At 39.4% G+C, this 12,758-nt stretch overlaps 1 protein-coding gene across 9 annotated transcripts in view; it reads left to right on the forward strand.

Annotated features, from left to right (window-relative positions):
• FRMD5 (FERM domain containing 5) overlaps window positions 1–12,758 on the forward strand; it is a 316,709-nt gene that overhangs the window by 200 nt on the left and 303,751 nt on the right. The window lies entirely within an intron of this gene.

The raw sequence follows: 12,758 nt of genomic DNA on the forward strand, positions 1-12,758 counted from the left end.
ACCGGTCCCGGGCGGGGTACGGGGCGCTCCGCGCAGCTGCGGTGAGAGTCCCTCCGTCCGGTACCCTCAGCTATCCCTCTGCCCTCTCCCAGGGTGAAGCCACCCCATCCTGGCTCCTCGAGCCTGCCAGGATGGGGAGCGTCTTCCACTGGCTGCAAGAGGGAGGCGGGCTGGGCGGGAGCCTCCTACCCGGGCCGCCCCGTCGAGGGGCGCAGGCTTTGGCTCTCTAGCCAGGCAAGGACCCTTGGCCGGCTTTTCTTATCTATCTTTGGTTGAAAGGATAATGCTGTATGTCATAATCACCCGCCCCCCAGCATTTGTGAGTCAGAGCTCTCATAAGGTAGAAGTGAACGCGCAGCCCATGCAGAGTGGCCTATGGAAGGGAGCCCAGCCTCTGGGCTCCCAGGATTAGCCCCCCTCCCTGCCTTTCGCTCCCCAAATCTCATTGTGTTGGGCAATTCTGGGTGGGCATGAGGTAAAGATTTAGCAACAAGTACCAGAGATTTGAGGGTTGGCCGTGGTGAGAAAGAATCGGTGACTTACAGATAACGCCAACAATACGTTAATGCTTCGCAGCATTTCTTCAGAAACCTGGTATTTTTGGAAGGGATTTTTACAACCTCTTATGTGTTTTCACTACTGCCTTGTGGCACGTCTGGAGTAGTAGTCTTTCCCAGGAATGCAGTCACAGCCCTCTTTCCTCCTCTATAAAGTCAGTGATAGGAAACGTTGACAATGCTCCGGTGTTTAGAGGCTCCTGCGCTCGCTGCCGGAAACTGCTCTTTCTGGAGAAGCAAATTGAGTTGGATCCAGAGGGGTCTCATCTGATCCCTTGCCTTTGCAGCAAGAAACCAGAGGGGGCTTCTCGCCTCAGATGTGGCAGACAAAAACTGTCTGCTTCTGGTTCTACCCTCTTTGTCTCCTGGCCCCCCAACCCCCCATTTATTATTATTTTTTGCTGACAATGCTCAATAGCGGAAAATAGCGGTGTGTGAGAAAGACGCTGGGTAGTGTGTGAGAGCAGCTGCTCTCTGCTGAGTCCGTGCTCAGTTCAGCCTTCTCTACACTTTCCCTTTTCTCCCACTCCCCAAACCAGTTCTGGGCATAAGTGCTGACTGCTGTCAAAGATCCAGGAGGGCAGAGAAAGAGAACAAAATCTCTTTTTAAGGCCACTTAAAGACAGGCATAAAGATGCTAGCCATCAAGTGAAAAGGATTTTTGTGGTTGAATATGATAGATGTTCTGTATTATTTTCTCACAGAATGAGTGGCATGCTACTTTTTGTTTCCATTGTATCTTTATGTGTCATGTACAGTTTTTTTTGTTTGTTTTTGGGTGGGGGAGGAGAAAACATTGACTTGACATAGTCATCATTTGAATATGTTGTCCAGAGCTTTTAAAGTCTTTATCCTTTTGTTTTAAAATTTAAAGCATTTATACAGTAGCATATCAAGGGCAGTGTGAGATTTAGACTTTGTGAGTCCTAAGAATACTTTGGGTATATGGTGAAATAAAATTCCTGGGGCAGGTCATTAACTTTTGACAAGGTATAGAGTACAAATACAATTCATATCACCACTCCACTAGTGATAATCTTGTAGTTTTTAAGGTAATGCAATAAGACAACTAGTTATTTTTACCAGGTAGTGGAACCTTTCAGGTTGGTTGATTGGTATTATAGTTGTGGGTAGTTTTTTATTACTGTTAAGAAAAATATTTTTAAGTCAAACAGGACTTACTGGGTTTATGCTTGCTATATCTTACTATGGTTTTCTTTTCCTGTTGGTCTTATTTTATATTTACAAGTTAATGTGTTATAAACATTTAGGACACATAAAAAATTAAGCTTGGTGTAACATGATTATACTGTAGTGAGTGTCCACTGTCTAGACATGTTAATGGTTGTGCATTGTGATTCTTGCATGAAAAATTTGAAAACAGGAATTCTGAAGTTTATGTAATATTGTCAGTCTTTGGCACCACTATTATGAATTGCTTTTGTTTTTACCCAATGTGAGGAAATGTAAAAAAAAAAAAAAAGAGAGAGAATCTTATGTGAAATTAATATTTTGTGCATATGGCTTATTTGAGCTTTTAGAGATTGAGCTTTTCTTAGTAACTTTTCACCCCTTTTACGTTTCTGTAGTGTGTGTGTGTGTGTGTGTGTGTGCGCGCGCGCGCTTATGCGCTTATCTGTCAAGCATTGGGCACAAGGTCTTTAAATCAGTATGGAAAGGAGCTGTGAGCTACTTGCTAGGTTAAAGCAATATTTCTAACGTATTAGGAATTGCAGTACTGTATATTAAAAAATTTTTTGGTGATAATTTAGAATCATATTTGTTAAAATATTGTATGCCATATTTTTCTTTAAGGTATATATTTTAGAGTGATTTCAGTACTTCTTGGGATAATCAGAGAACTCTTAGGGTATTAGAGAGTCAGAAATGTATCACTAGGTTAGAGCCATAATAGTCACATTTGGTAAATTTCAGTTGTAGGAAATTCTATCAAAGTATTGGTCTAGCCTTTCATATTGCACCAGTTCTATTGATCTAACATTTAGGACGTGATTATTAAGGTAAGGAAAATGCCTTACATCCTTTCAGTGAAGGTTGCCACAGTTACCAGACTATTCTTTTATTTTTTCTGATATGCAAATATATTTGTAGATCATGAGAAATGAAAGTATACATAGGAGGGTTGTAATATAATTGCTCCCCTGTGAAGAACATTGTTAACAGCTCCCTGCCAGTTTTGAAGGTCATTGCTTCATAAATGCAGATCTAGTCCATATTTTCTACACATCTGTTTCATTTATGAATACCTACATTTATTTACTACCTTTACTACTCTACCTTGTTATTTTATTTGGAAACAAATAGGAAAAATGAAAAGGCTACCTAATATCTTTGAACTTAAAATGGGCTCATTTAAATGCTTAGGCATGTAATACACCTAAGTAATAGATTTTTGACTATGTTTTGAGTTTAATAGTTTATAAAATATTAAGAATATAACAGGAATGCCAGTAGAAATTCATATCAAAAATACATATTTTCAAGTCAGAAATATTACTTTTTTCTGATTACTGAAAAGTAAAGCTGCCCTAGAAATCAATTTTATTTTACCAGGAACACATTAAATTAATAACTGATAAGCAGCTGGGTTAAATTTGTTTTTGCAGTTGAATGAGGTACTATCTTAAATAAAATGCATATATGCAGAAACAGTTCTATAGTGGAACCAAGATCTGGATTTGACTGTGGCTCAGCCATTTACTGTGGGACCTAGGGTAAGAGAGGGAGTACGGGGCGGGGGGCGGGAGAACAACTGTATTGAGCCCATACTTACCAGGTGCTCTGCTTGTGTTCTCACTTACCTCACAATAGCATATGGATTTAGTGTACACCTTTTGTACCAGCTGAAGAAAATAGGGTTGTGGATTGGTTAGGAGAGTTGATGTTTCTTGAATGGGCAACTCTGTACTATGCTTTCTGCTAGGTGCTTTGCTTATACCTTACATCAACTATTTGAGAGGTAGGTGTTATTATCCTCATTTTACAGATGAAAGGCTCGGATGAAGGCTAGTAGTGGATGGCTATACTATATTGAAACCCTGCTCATTTTGTCTCTAAATCCCAGCTTTGTTCCCTCTATTCCTTCTGACCTATTTTAGTATATGTACTGCCGAAGCGAGCACACTTCTCCTAAGTCAGTTCACCTGTCTGTATCTTAGTTTCCTCATCTGTAAAATGGGAATAATACTTATTTCATAGTAAAGAGAAAATTATTTGATAATGTCATTATAAATTATAACAAGATTTAAACAGACTAATCTGTACTTACATTGTGCCTTAATCTAGTCAAATAAAAAATAGGATTGAGAAATGTTTTTGTTTTTTGGAAAATAAACCTTAGGTCTCCTTAACATGATTTCTGATTAATCTCAGTGAAATTGTAAAATCCAAAGCTGGAATAACTGGATTCTATAGCAGAACTCTTCTCTAAAATTCAAGAGTTCAGGTTTGCTTTCCTTCTATCCTACCAAATCTTTGGCTTTAGAGGGGCATTTATTTCCTGGACTGACCGTGATTTATCTTTTCTAAGAATTTGTGCTTCATATTTGGTAAGCAAACTCCTTGGTTTCATTAATGCAAAAGGGATATTGTTAGAGAATTAAGATAATTTTATTCACAGAAGAACACAAAGTTGTTGTATTTTCATAAATATTATTTTTTAACTTTGTTTTAAAAAGGTAATTATGGTGTCTCAGGATCTGTTACAATAGTAAGTCAGACTCTAATTCTTGAAACTAAGTTCCAAAATTATATGCCTTCTAGAATCCTAAAAGCACCCGTATTCCATTTCTTAATTTGTATATTGAAATATGTATTGTATAAAATGAATGCAGATCAACCTTTAAGGACAAAAGGTAAATTTTAGTTGTTTATTTATGCTCTCATATTTTCTCTTTTTGAAAAAGTCCAGTTTAAGGAAATAACAGTGGCATCCAAAAGAAACTTAGAAGCATTCACCACAGCAGGTTTTACTCAAGGGTATTTGTATGAATTTGTATTCAATTAAATGCTTGGAATGAATATACTAGACAAGGCAATTCAACATGTATAATAAAAGAGCATGCAGTTTTTGAGTCCTCTGTTTGTTACATTGCCCAGAAACCAGTTGATCATGTCTGTGCTAGTGTTAATATCACACTTAAAAAAAAAAGAGATGTTTGCCAAGATAAAATCAGATAACCTAAAGACAAAAAAAAAAAAATAGTCACTTTTATTATACAACTGTAGTGGTTTATAGTTATTAAAATGTGTAACCCAAAATGAGCAAGGCAGTAGTTTAAGTGATATCATTATTATAGTAAAATATTTTGGGTTATTTTAATAACTATTTTCTAGTAGATTGTATTTTAGAATTTTTAAAAGGAAGAGTAAGAGGGAGCTATAAATTTTAGACCTAAGAATTATATTGCAGTGACTTACATGGTTATAGTTCAATGAGTATTCTCATTCGTTTATGCTACATGATGGTTGTGTTAACTCCAACACTTTAAAATTTCTTGTCTCTGAAAACAACAGACATTCTCTAACAACTATATAACCCTTTTTATAATTTCAACCCATCCCATTTCAAACCACTTTGCTTTTCAGCCCTTCTCCCTGGTGAGACGTATGGTATGTAAATGTGATATTTTACAGAGCCTTTGAGGTCTCTGATAACTTTCTGCAATTATCCTTTGTTGAATTAGTAGAGCTGTGGTCTAGAGCTCCTATGATTTTTTTGGTTCGTCTCTTAGGATTTCAAGCCTTTCAGGTCTCCCCTCCCCCCATCCCTGCAGGTTTAGAAGGCTTGGATCAAATGAATACTGTGTAGTACAGTGCTTCATGGGGAGTTGGAGGTCTGGTAGGATTAGGATATTGACATTGGGATCACTACAGCCACAGAAACGTCCTTCACTCCTTTCCCTAAGTCAGTGCCACATAAAACCTCCTCACAGCCTCATTTCTAACAAGAAGAGAACCATGCTTCCCAGCCTGTTTCTAATTGTGTCTATTTTAAGTTGAATTCATCTTCTGATAGCCTCATCTGTAACATTCTGACTTTGCAGACCCTGCTCATGGAGCAGCCTCCTGTGGGACACTGTTCCTCAGCTCTGCCTAGCCAGAGCTTGTACAACAGATGGGAGTATCATGGAGGATTGGCAGCAACCTTACAGCTTCTGTTTCTTACCTATGTGGTGCTTGGGGAGGAGGGTACGGCCCTCTTGGAGGTCAGGTGGCAGTTGTTGCCCCTCTGTTTTCTGGCCTCCTCGATACTTTGGGCTCAGGCAAACCACCTGAATGGTCCTCTCATGCAGCCGAGAATTTTGAAGAGCACTAAAGCATCTCCATTCCTATGTTGTAGAGTGAATGGTATTTCCCCTAAGAAAGCAAAACACCTTGTTGTATGTCCGTCCTAACCACTGAAGTAGACCTCCCATTTCTTTAAGACACTAGATATGGGTGGGTGGCCAATACAACTTTTTGTACTTAAACATTTTAAATATCAGTGGAGCCCAAGAGAGTAGGGAAAGCAGTTTCTCTTGGAAGCTAGCCCCTAGATTTAAATTATAGAGCTCTTGCTGCCCAAGGCCACCATGTGATCCTCATTATTGTCAATATTTTGAGCAAGATCTTCTATATTGGTCTTTTACCAACTGTAAATGCTGTACTGTTTCTAAGGATGGTGTTTTACTTTTGTGGTCTTTCTAACTTAATTGTATTATATCCTAGATTTGGAAAGCAGGAACGTGTATAGTTAGGTTAAAATTCTCTAGGCTTTTGCTTGCTACTAAACACGAACTTGTGTGAATCAAGTCCTCTAAGGAGATCCTTCGTGCCATGCTCATACAGGCAAAATAATTGGGCCACATGCTTGGCAACCACTGAGTTTGTGTACAATAGCTCCATTCACTTGTCTACAGAAAACACCCCTTTGACAGTGATTATAGCTTTCATTCCCCCTCCTCTACTTCTGACTCCTTGCATTACCATGACCTCATCTGCTGGTCTGTAGTTAGAGACACTTTGGACCACTCCAGAAATGCTTTAGGACTCATTCCTCTCTGTTAAGGATCATTTCAAAGATTTAGACAACCCCTGCCCACCAAGGGAAACCATTCTAGATCAGGACCAAACCTAGCTATTTTTATGCCTTATTTGAGCCATCTTACTGTGTTACAGCTCAGGGTTTTTTTTTTAATTTTGTAGAAATTGTGAACCTTGTTAGAAAGCAAGGAGAATAGAATACGGGGATGAGTTAAAGCAGTGGTTCTCAAAGTGTGGTTCCTGGATGGGCAGCATCAGTTTCACCTGGGCATTTGTTACAAATGCAGATTTTTGGCTCCACTGCAGACCTAGTGAATCAGAAATACAGGAGATAGAGCTCAGCAGTCTGTTTTAACCAGCTAAGTCTTATGCTTTTTGAGGTTTGAGATCACTAGTATTGGGTCACACTGATATTTAGTAAAATTGATGAGTATTATTGATTGAGTATAATAAGTGAGGGAGAAGGAGAAGCCAAGTGTGAATCTCATATTTATAATTTTTGATTTATTTCTGAATGGCCTTAACTGATGGTCTACCCTCGTAAGGTAGAAGTTAGTTTATTTGCAGGTATGCATACCATTTTCAGGTGGGCAGGAGTCTATGGTGGGTCATCATTCCAATTTGATGCTCTTATGTTTATTGGTTTTATTTTTGTCTTCCCTGACCCAGAAAGAATGTGATTGTTTTATATTTCTATACTGTTTCTCAAATCTTCACAGTTTAAAGTACTGGAGGTGTAGGAAGACACTTATTTGCAAACATGTAAATAGCAAACAATAAATGTCATGGAATTCAGTGCTAAGACCAGGTGGTATGCTGTGGCAGTGCAAAACTGGGGGACTTGAAATTAATAAATATTTCTCAAAGGAGGTGAGTTTTGAACTAGGTCATGAAAGAGTGCCAAAAGCAGAAAATGGGCTGTGGGGATGGGTAAAGGGCATTCCAGGCTGAGGTAACAGCAGGCTACTTTAAGGTAGAAAAGCTAAAAATGTAAAGCCAAATATATTTAGTCTTTACTATGTTTATCTGACGTACTCTGGTACAGTTGAGTCAAATAGCAATCTACTTGCCTGAGAAAAATTGCTGTCAGCAAATTTCAATCATTCTTGACGTTCTCAGAAGAGTTAGTCTAAACTAAAAATAACACAAAGCTGGTGTTGAATTAAATCTAACTCCAAAAGTATATAACACAAATTAAGATTCTTCACAAAGCAGTGGTATCACACAAAAGGGTAAAGTCATGTATCAATCTGTGCTAATTCTGTGGCTACAGTAACTATGCATGTACTTTTGTTTACAGGGGACCTCATCTCTGGCATCAGTTTGTTTATCTACACCAAAAAAGAGAGTATCAAATTCCAGCATTCAGCTGATGTTTGAAAATCCTTTGGCTGATATAATGCAGCTTAAATGATGCATTAACGATTAAGAAATGTGACCAGTGGAGCCCTAAAAGGCACATTTCTGCATCTCCTTTCCCAAACCTAAGTGGCCACCAAAAATCACTTTTCTGGAGGATCAAGGAGTGCTTCCCTGGATTCCCCAGTGACCCCTGCCTGCCAGCTCTGAAGTTCCCAGCCTGACACAGGGTGCACTTTGAGCACTCCACACAATGCCAGGCTAGAGCTTTGGGGATGGGAACCTCCAGGAAAATACTGTTTGGCATTTAGGCAATCAATGTTCGGCAGAATGCCAATGCTAATAGGTTATTTTGCTCTGGAAAAGGAGAAAAAGAAGTGATAGTTTAAAGACTGATGAATAGGGGAATGACTGACAATACAGGCACTCCACTTTGTTGGAAAGATTAAGGAGGCTTGCTGTGAAGTGGTATTATGGGAGCCAGATAAATTAGCAAAGGCTCACAGGCCCAAGACCTGAAAGAAATAGTGGTTCATCAAAACAGCATGCCCCAGGGCACACTCAAATGTCTGGCCACTTTCATTGAACTTGTAGTAGAAAAAAGCCAAATCATTAGGAACCCTTACAGTCTGGTAGTCCATTCAGGCACTCCATAGTCAGGCAAATTATCCTTTGTCTCCAGGCAGGTGCAAAGCCTTATTTCCATATTGCCTGATGTAACTCCAGGGCCCTCTAGTCTGGGCCTTAGCCTAATTTTGAGGACACCCAAGTGGAATAGTTGGCTTCACGAGTACCAGAGGATTCTGTATACTCTAGGCAGGAGATGCCACTAAGATTATTATTTTGTCAGACAAGAGCCAAGCAGATAAGACCATTGATCACAACACAAGGAAGAAGAATTAATTCATCTAAGGATCTCAAGTAGTTCTAGGGGATAATTTGTTAAAAATTTTTTTTGAAGGTTTATTTTTTGAAGGAGAGACAGAACGTGAGCCCTGAGGAGCAGAGAGAAAGGGAGAAAGGGAGACACAGAATCCAAAGTGGGTTTGAGCTGTCAGCACAAAGCCTGTTGCGGGGCTCTAACTCACAAACTGTGAGATCATGACCTGAGCCGAAGTTATACACTCAACCAACTGAGCCACCCAGGCACCTCTGCAATGATTTCTTAATAGATTAACAGACTCAGTGAGACTGTACTGTAACTTCAGGCCTGGTATTTCAGGTCTGGGTCTGCACAGTAGAGGGACTGCCCATGGCCAGGAGAGTCTTTATTTTAGACACCTGAAGTTGGTGAAACTGGAGGGAGAGTTAAGATCATTGAAAAGGAGACACAAAAGATCAAAACCTGAGAAACTGTTGGGATGGAGCAAGATGAGCCCTAAGCAGAAATACCTGGTCAAAATCTGGAGTGAGAATCTGGAGAAGCAGGTTTCGGAAAATGAAAAGAATATTGGATGTCTATTTTTTGTTGTTGCAGCTGTGTGTGATAGGAGAGCTTTAATAGTTTAAAGGAGTTCTCTGAGGTTGGCCCCCATGTGGGGGTAATTAAAACACCCAAAAATGGGGGCGTCTGGCTGTCTCAGTTGGTGGAGCTTGTGACTCTTGATCTTGGGGTTGTGAGTTCAAGCCCCATGCTGGGCCTAGAGCTTACTTTAAAAATAAAAATAAAATAACTCAACAGTCAATCATGTTGAATACCTCACTGACCAAGACTCTGCCAGAACACACTGGAATTGACTCTAGGGCCCTCTGCTGGGCCAGACACTATTTCGTGTTGAATCATGGGAGGTGGGGTTCACAGCGGTCATGGGGAAGAAGGAGAGGCTGTTTGCTGCTTGCCAGATACAGGGTCCAAATGGTCTAGGTTTTACTTTACTGTGGCTCAGTAGGCTCATTCCTATCTTTCACATGCTTCCAAAATGCAACTTTGATCATAATCTCTTTTTAAAATCCTTTGAGATTCTCCCCTTACCTACTGGATAACAGCCTTTTAGCATGGCATAGATGCTCTTCCATTACCTCTGCTACCTTCCTTTTGAGACTTGTCTCCTGTTGTCCTCTCAGTGCATTTTATCCTGCTTTGTAGACCATCAGCTTCTCATCACCTTATTCCAAGGTAGACTTCCTCCACAATGTTGTTGGGCTGTGCTTTGGGGAACTTTATTATAGCATTTACCACATTCACTTGTAAATATTTGCTCACATGTCTGCTATCATAGACAGCTGTTTGGAGGGCAGAGATTGCATCTTTGTACAGTTAGTATATAAGGTCTCACCTAGGGGCTCCATAAATGTAGATTGTAGATGTGCAGGATTGAAAATGTTAGCTTTGATAAAGAGGATTGTTAATAATGCAAATGTAAGGTTACCTCTAACTTGAGCTAAATTGATTTAAAAAAAATGAACATCAGATTTTTCTGGACTTTGGGGTGATACTATAGTACTTTAAAAGGTGGTTAGTTGGGGCGCCTGGGTGGCTCAGTTGGTTGGGTGGCCAACTTTGGCTTAGGTCGTGATCTTGCGGTTCATGGGTTCAAGCCCTGCGTCAGGCTCTGTGCTGACAGTTCAGAGCCTGGAGCCTGCTTTGGATTCTGTGATTCCCTCACTGTCTGTCCCTCCCCCGCTCAAGCTCTGTGTCTCTCTGTCTCAAAAATAAAATAAACGTTAAAAAAATTTTTTTAAAAGGTGGTTAGTGGTGATAGTTGTACAATTCTAGGATTGTATTAAAACCTACTGCATTATACACTTTAAAATGGTAATCTGCTCTCTCTTTCCCTCTCTCTCTGCCTCTTCCCTGCTCACATTCATGGTTTCTCTCTCTCTCTCTCTCAAATAAATAAACGTTAAAAAAAATAAGTCAGAAGAGCTTCTGACTCTCAATCTCAGGGTTGTGTGTTTGAGCCCCATGTTTGGTATAGAGATTACTTAAAAAATATTTTTTTAAAAACAGTAATCTTATGATATGAATTATTTCTTAATTCACATGTCAGTTTCCTGCTTTTGATCATATACCATAGTTATATAAGAAGTTACCCTTGGGGAGAAGCTGGGTGAAGGATACACGGGACAATTTTATACCATTTTCACAACTTACGAGTCTATAATTATAAAGTTTTAAAATGCGATTGGATGGTTTTCTTTAGCAAATATGCTTATTATTTAGTTTGGGTTTATGGTTCAGAATGACTATAGAAAGTTTTCTCACTGATTAGACCCCAGTAACCTTTCAGAATTATGTAGGTTTATTTATAAGTAGGTAAGTTTTGACGTAACATACTTGAAAATAAAGCCAATTCTGTGTTAATAATAAAGGTAAGGTAAGAGTTTAAAAGTAATATCTGGTAGTTTTTTTGCATCTTTACTTTTTTCTGTGATTCTCTGTTTCTCTCCTTGTACAGTTTCTCTGACATAATTAATTACAATTAAAATGAATGTACTGACAAATTACACATATCATAATGTGCCATTGTGTTTTAGAGAGCTATTTGGTGTAATGTCCATATTACATATTTTAATTTAATATGTTAATTGAGCTATTTAAAAATTTATTGCATACTTACTGTGTTCTGGGTTGTGTGATAAGCACTTTATGTGTATTCTTCATTTAATCCTACCTGTTAAATGGAAAATGTCATTGTCCCTAATTCCAGATGAGTACAATAAGGCTTGGAAATGTTAAATAACTTGGCTACTGTCCCACAGCTAGTCAGTAGGGGAGCTGGGATTCAAACTCTATGAACTCATCATTGTTCTTATTTATTGCTCTCTGATGAAGTAGGCAGTATAGTCCAATGGGAAAAACATTGGCTTGGGGGAATTAGGAGACTTGCGTTAAATGCCTGACTCTTTAGACTGATTAACTTTGAGGGCTTGAGCAGGTAATTTAAGCTTTCATCTGCAAAATGAGGAGGCTCAAAAAGATCCTTCCAGGGGCGCCTGGGTGGCTCAGTGTATTGAGCATCGACTTCGGATCAGGTCATGATCTCACAGTTCATGGGTTTGAGCCCCTTGTCGGGTTCTGTGCTAACAGCTAGCTCAGAGACTGGAGCTGCTTCAGATTCTGTGTCTCCCTCTCTCTCTGACCCTCCCATGCTCACTCGCTAACTTGCTCGCTCTCTCTCTCAGAAATAAATAAAACATTAAGAAAAAGAAAAAGAAGACCCTTCCAGTCTCTTTGAGCACAAACATTCTACAGTGCCTAAGGAATTTGTCCCTGGCTCAATAGTGTTTTTTCTTTCTTTTTTTTTAATGATTTAAAAAAAATGTTTTACTTATTTTTGAGAGAGAGAGAGAAACATCTTGAGTGAGGGGGGCAGGGAGGGGTGGTGGTGCAGAGAGAGAGGGAGACACAGAATCCGAAGACAGGCTCCAGGCTCTGAGTTAGCTGTCAGCACAGAGCCCGACGCGAGACTCGAACCCACGAACCACTAGATCATAACCTGAGCCGAGTCGGACGTTTAACCAACTGAGCCACCCAGGTGCCCCTCTTTTTTTGTAATATAATTTATTGTCAAGTTGGCTAACATACAGTGTATATAGTATGCTCTTAGTTTTGAGGGTAGATTCCATGATTCATTGCTTACATACAACACCCATTGCTCATCCCACGTGCCCTCCTCAATGCCCATCACCCATTTTCCCCTTGTGTTCCCTCTGTGAAAGATATTCTTTATAAACACAAATATTCCTTTTAAGGAAAGAGATGTCAAGGCAGATCTTTGTGATGGCTTCAGTCAGTGTTCTGGCCCTTAGTTTTGCAAAATACAAAATATCATTTTATATACTGGTTCAACACAG

The sequence above is a fragment of the Crocuta crocuta genome, unplaced genomic scaffold, assembly GCF_008692635.1.
Source record: "Crocuta crocuta isolate KB4526 unplaced genomic scaffold, BGI_CrCroc_1.0 scaffold102, whole genome shotgun sequence".
Taxonomy (NCBI): Eukaryota; Metazoa; Chordata; class Mammalia; order Carnivora; family Hyaenidae; genus Crocuta; species Crocuta crocuta.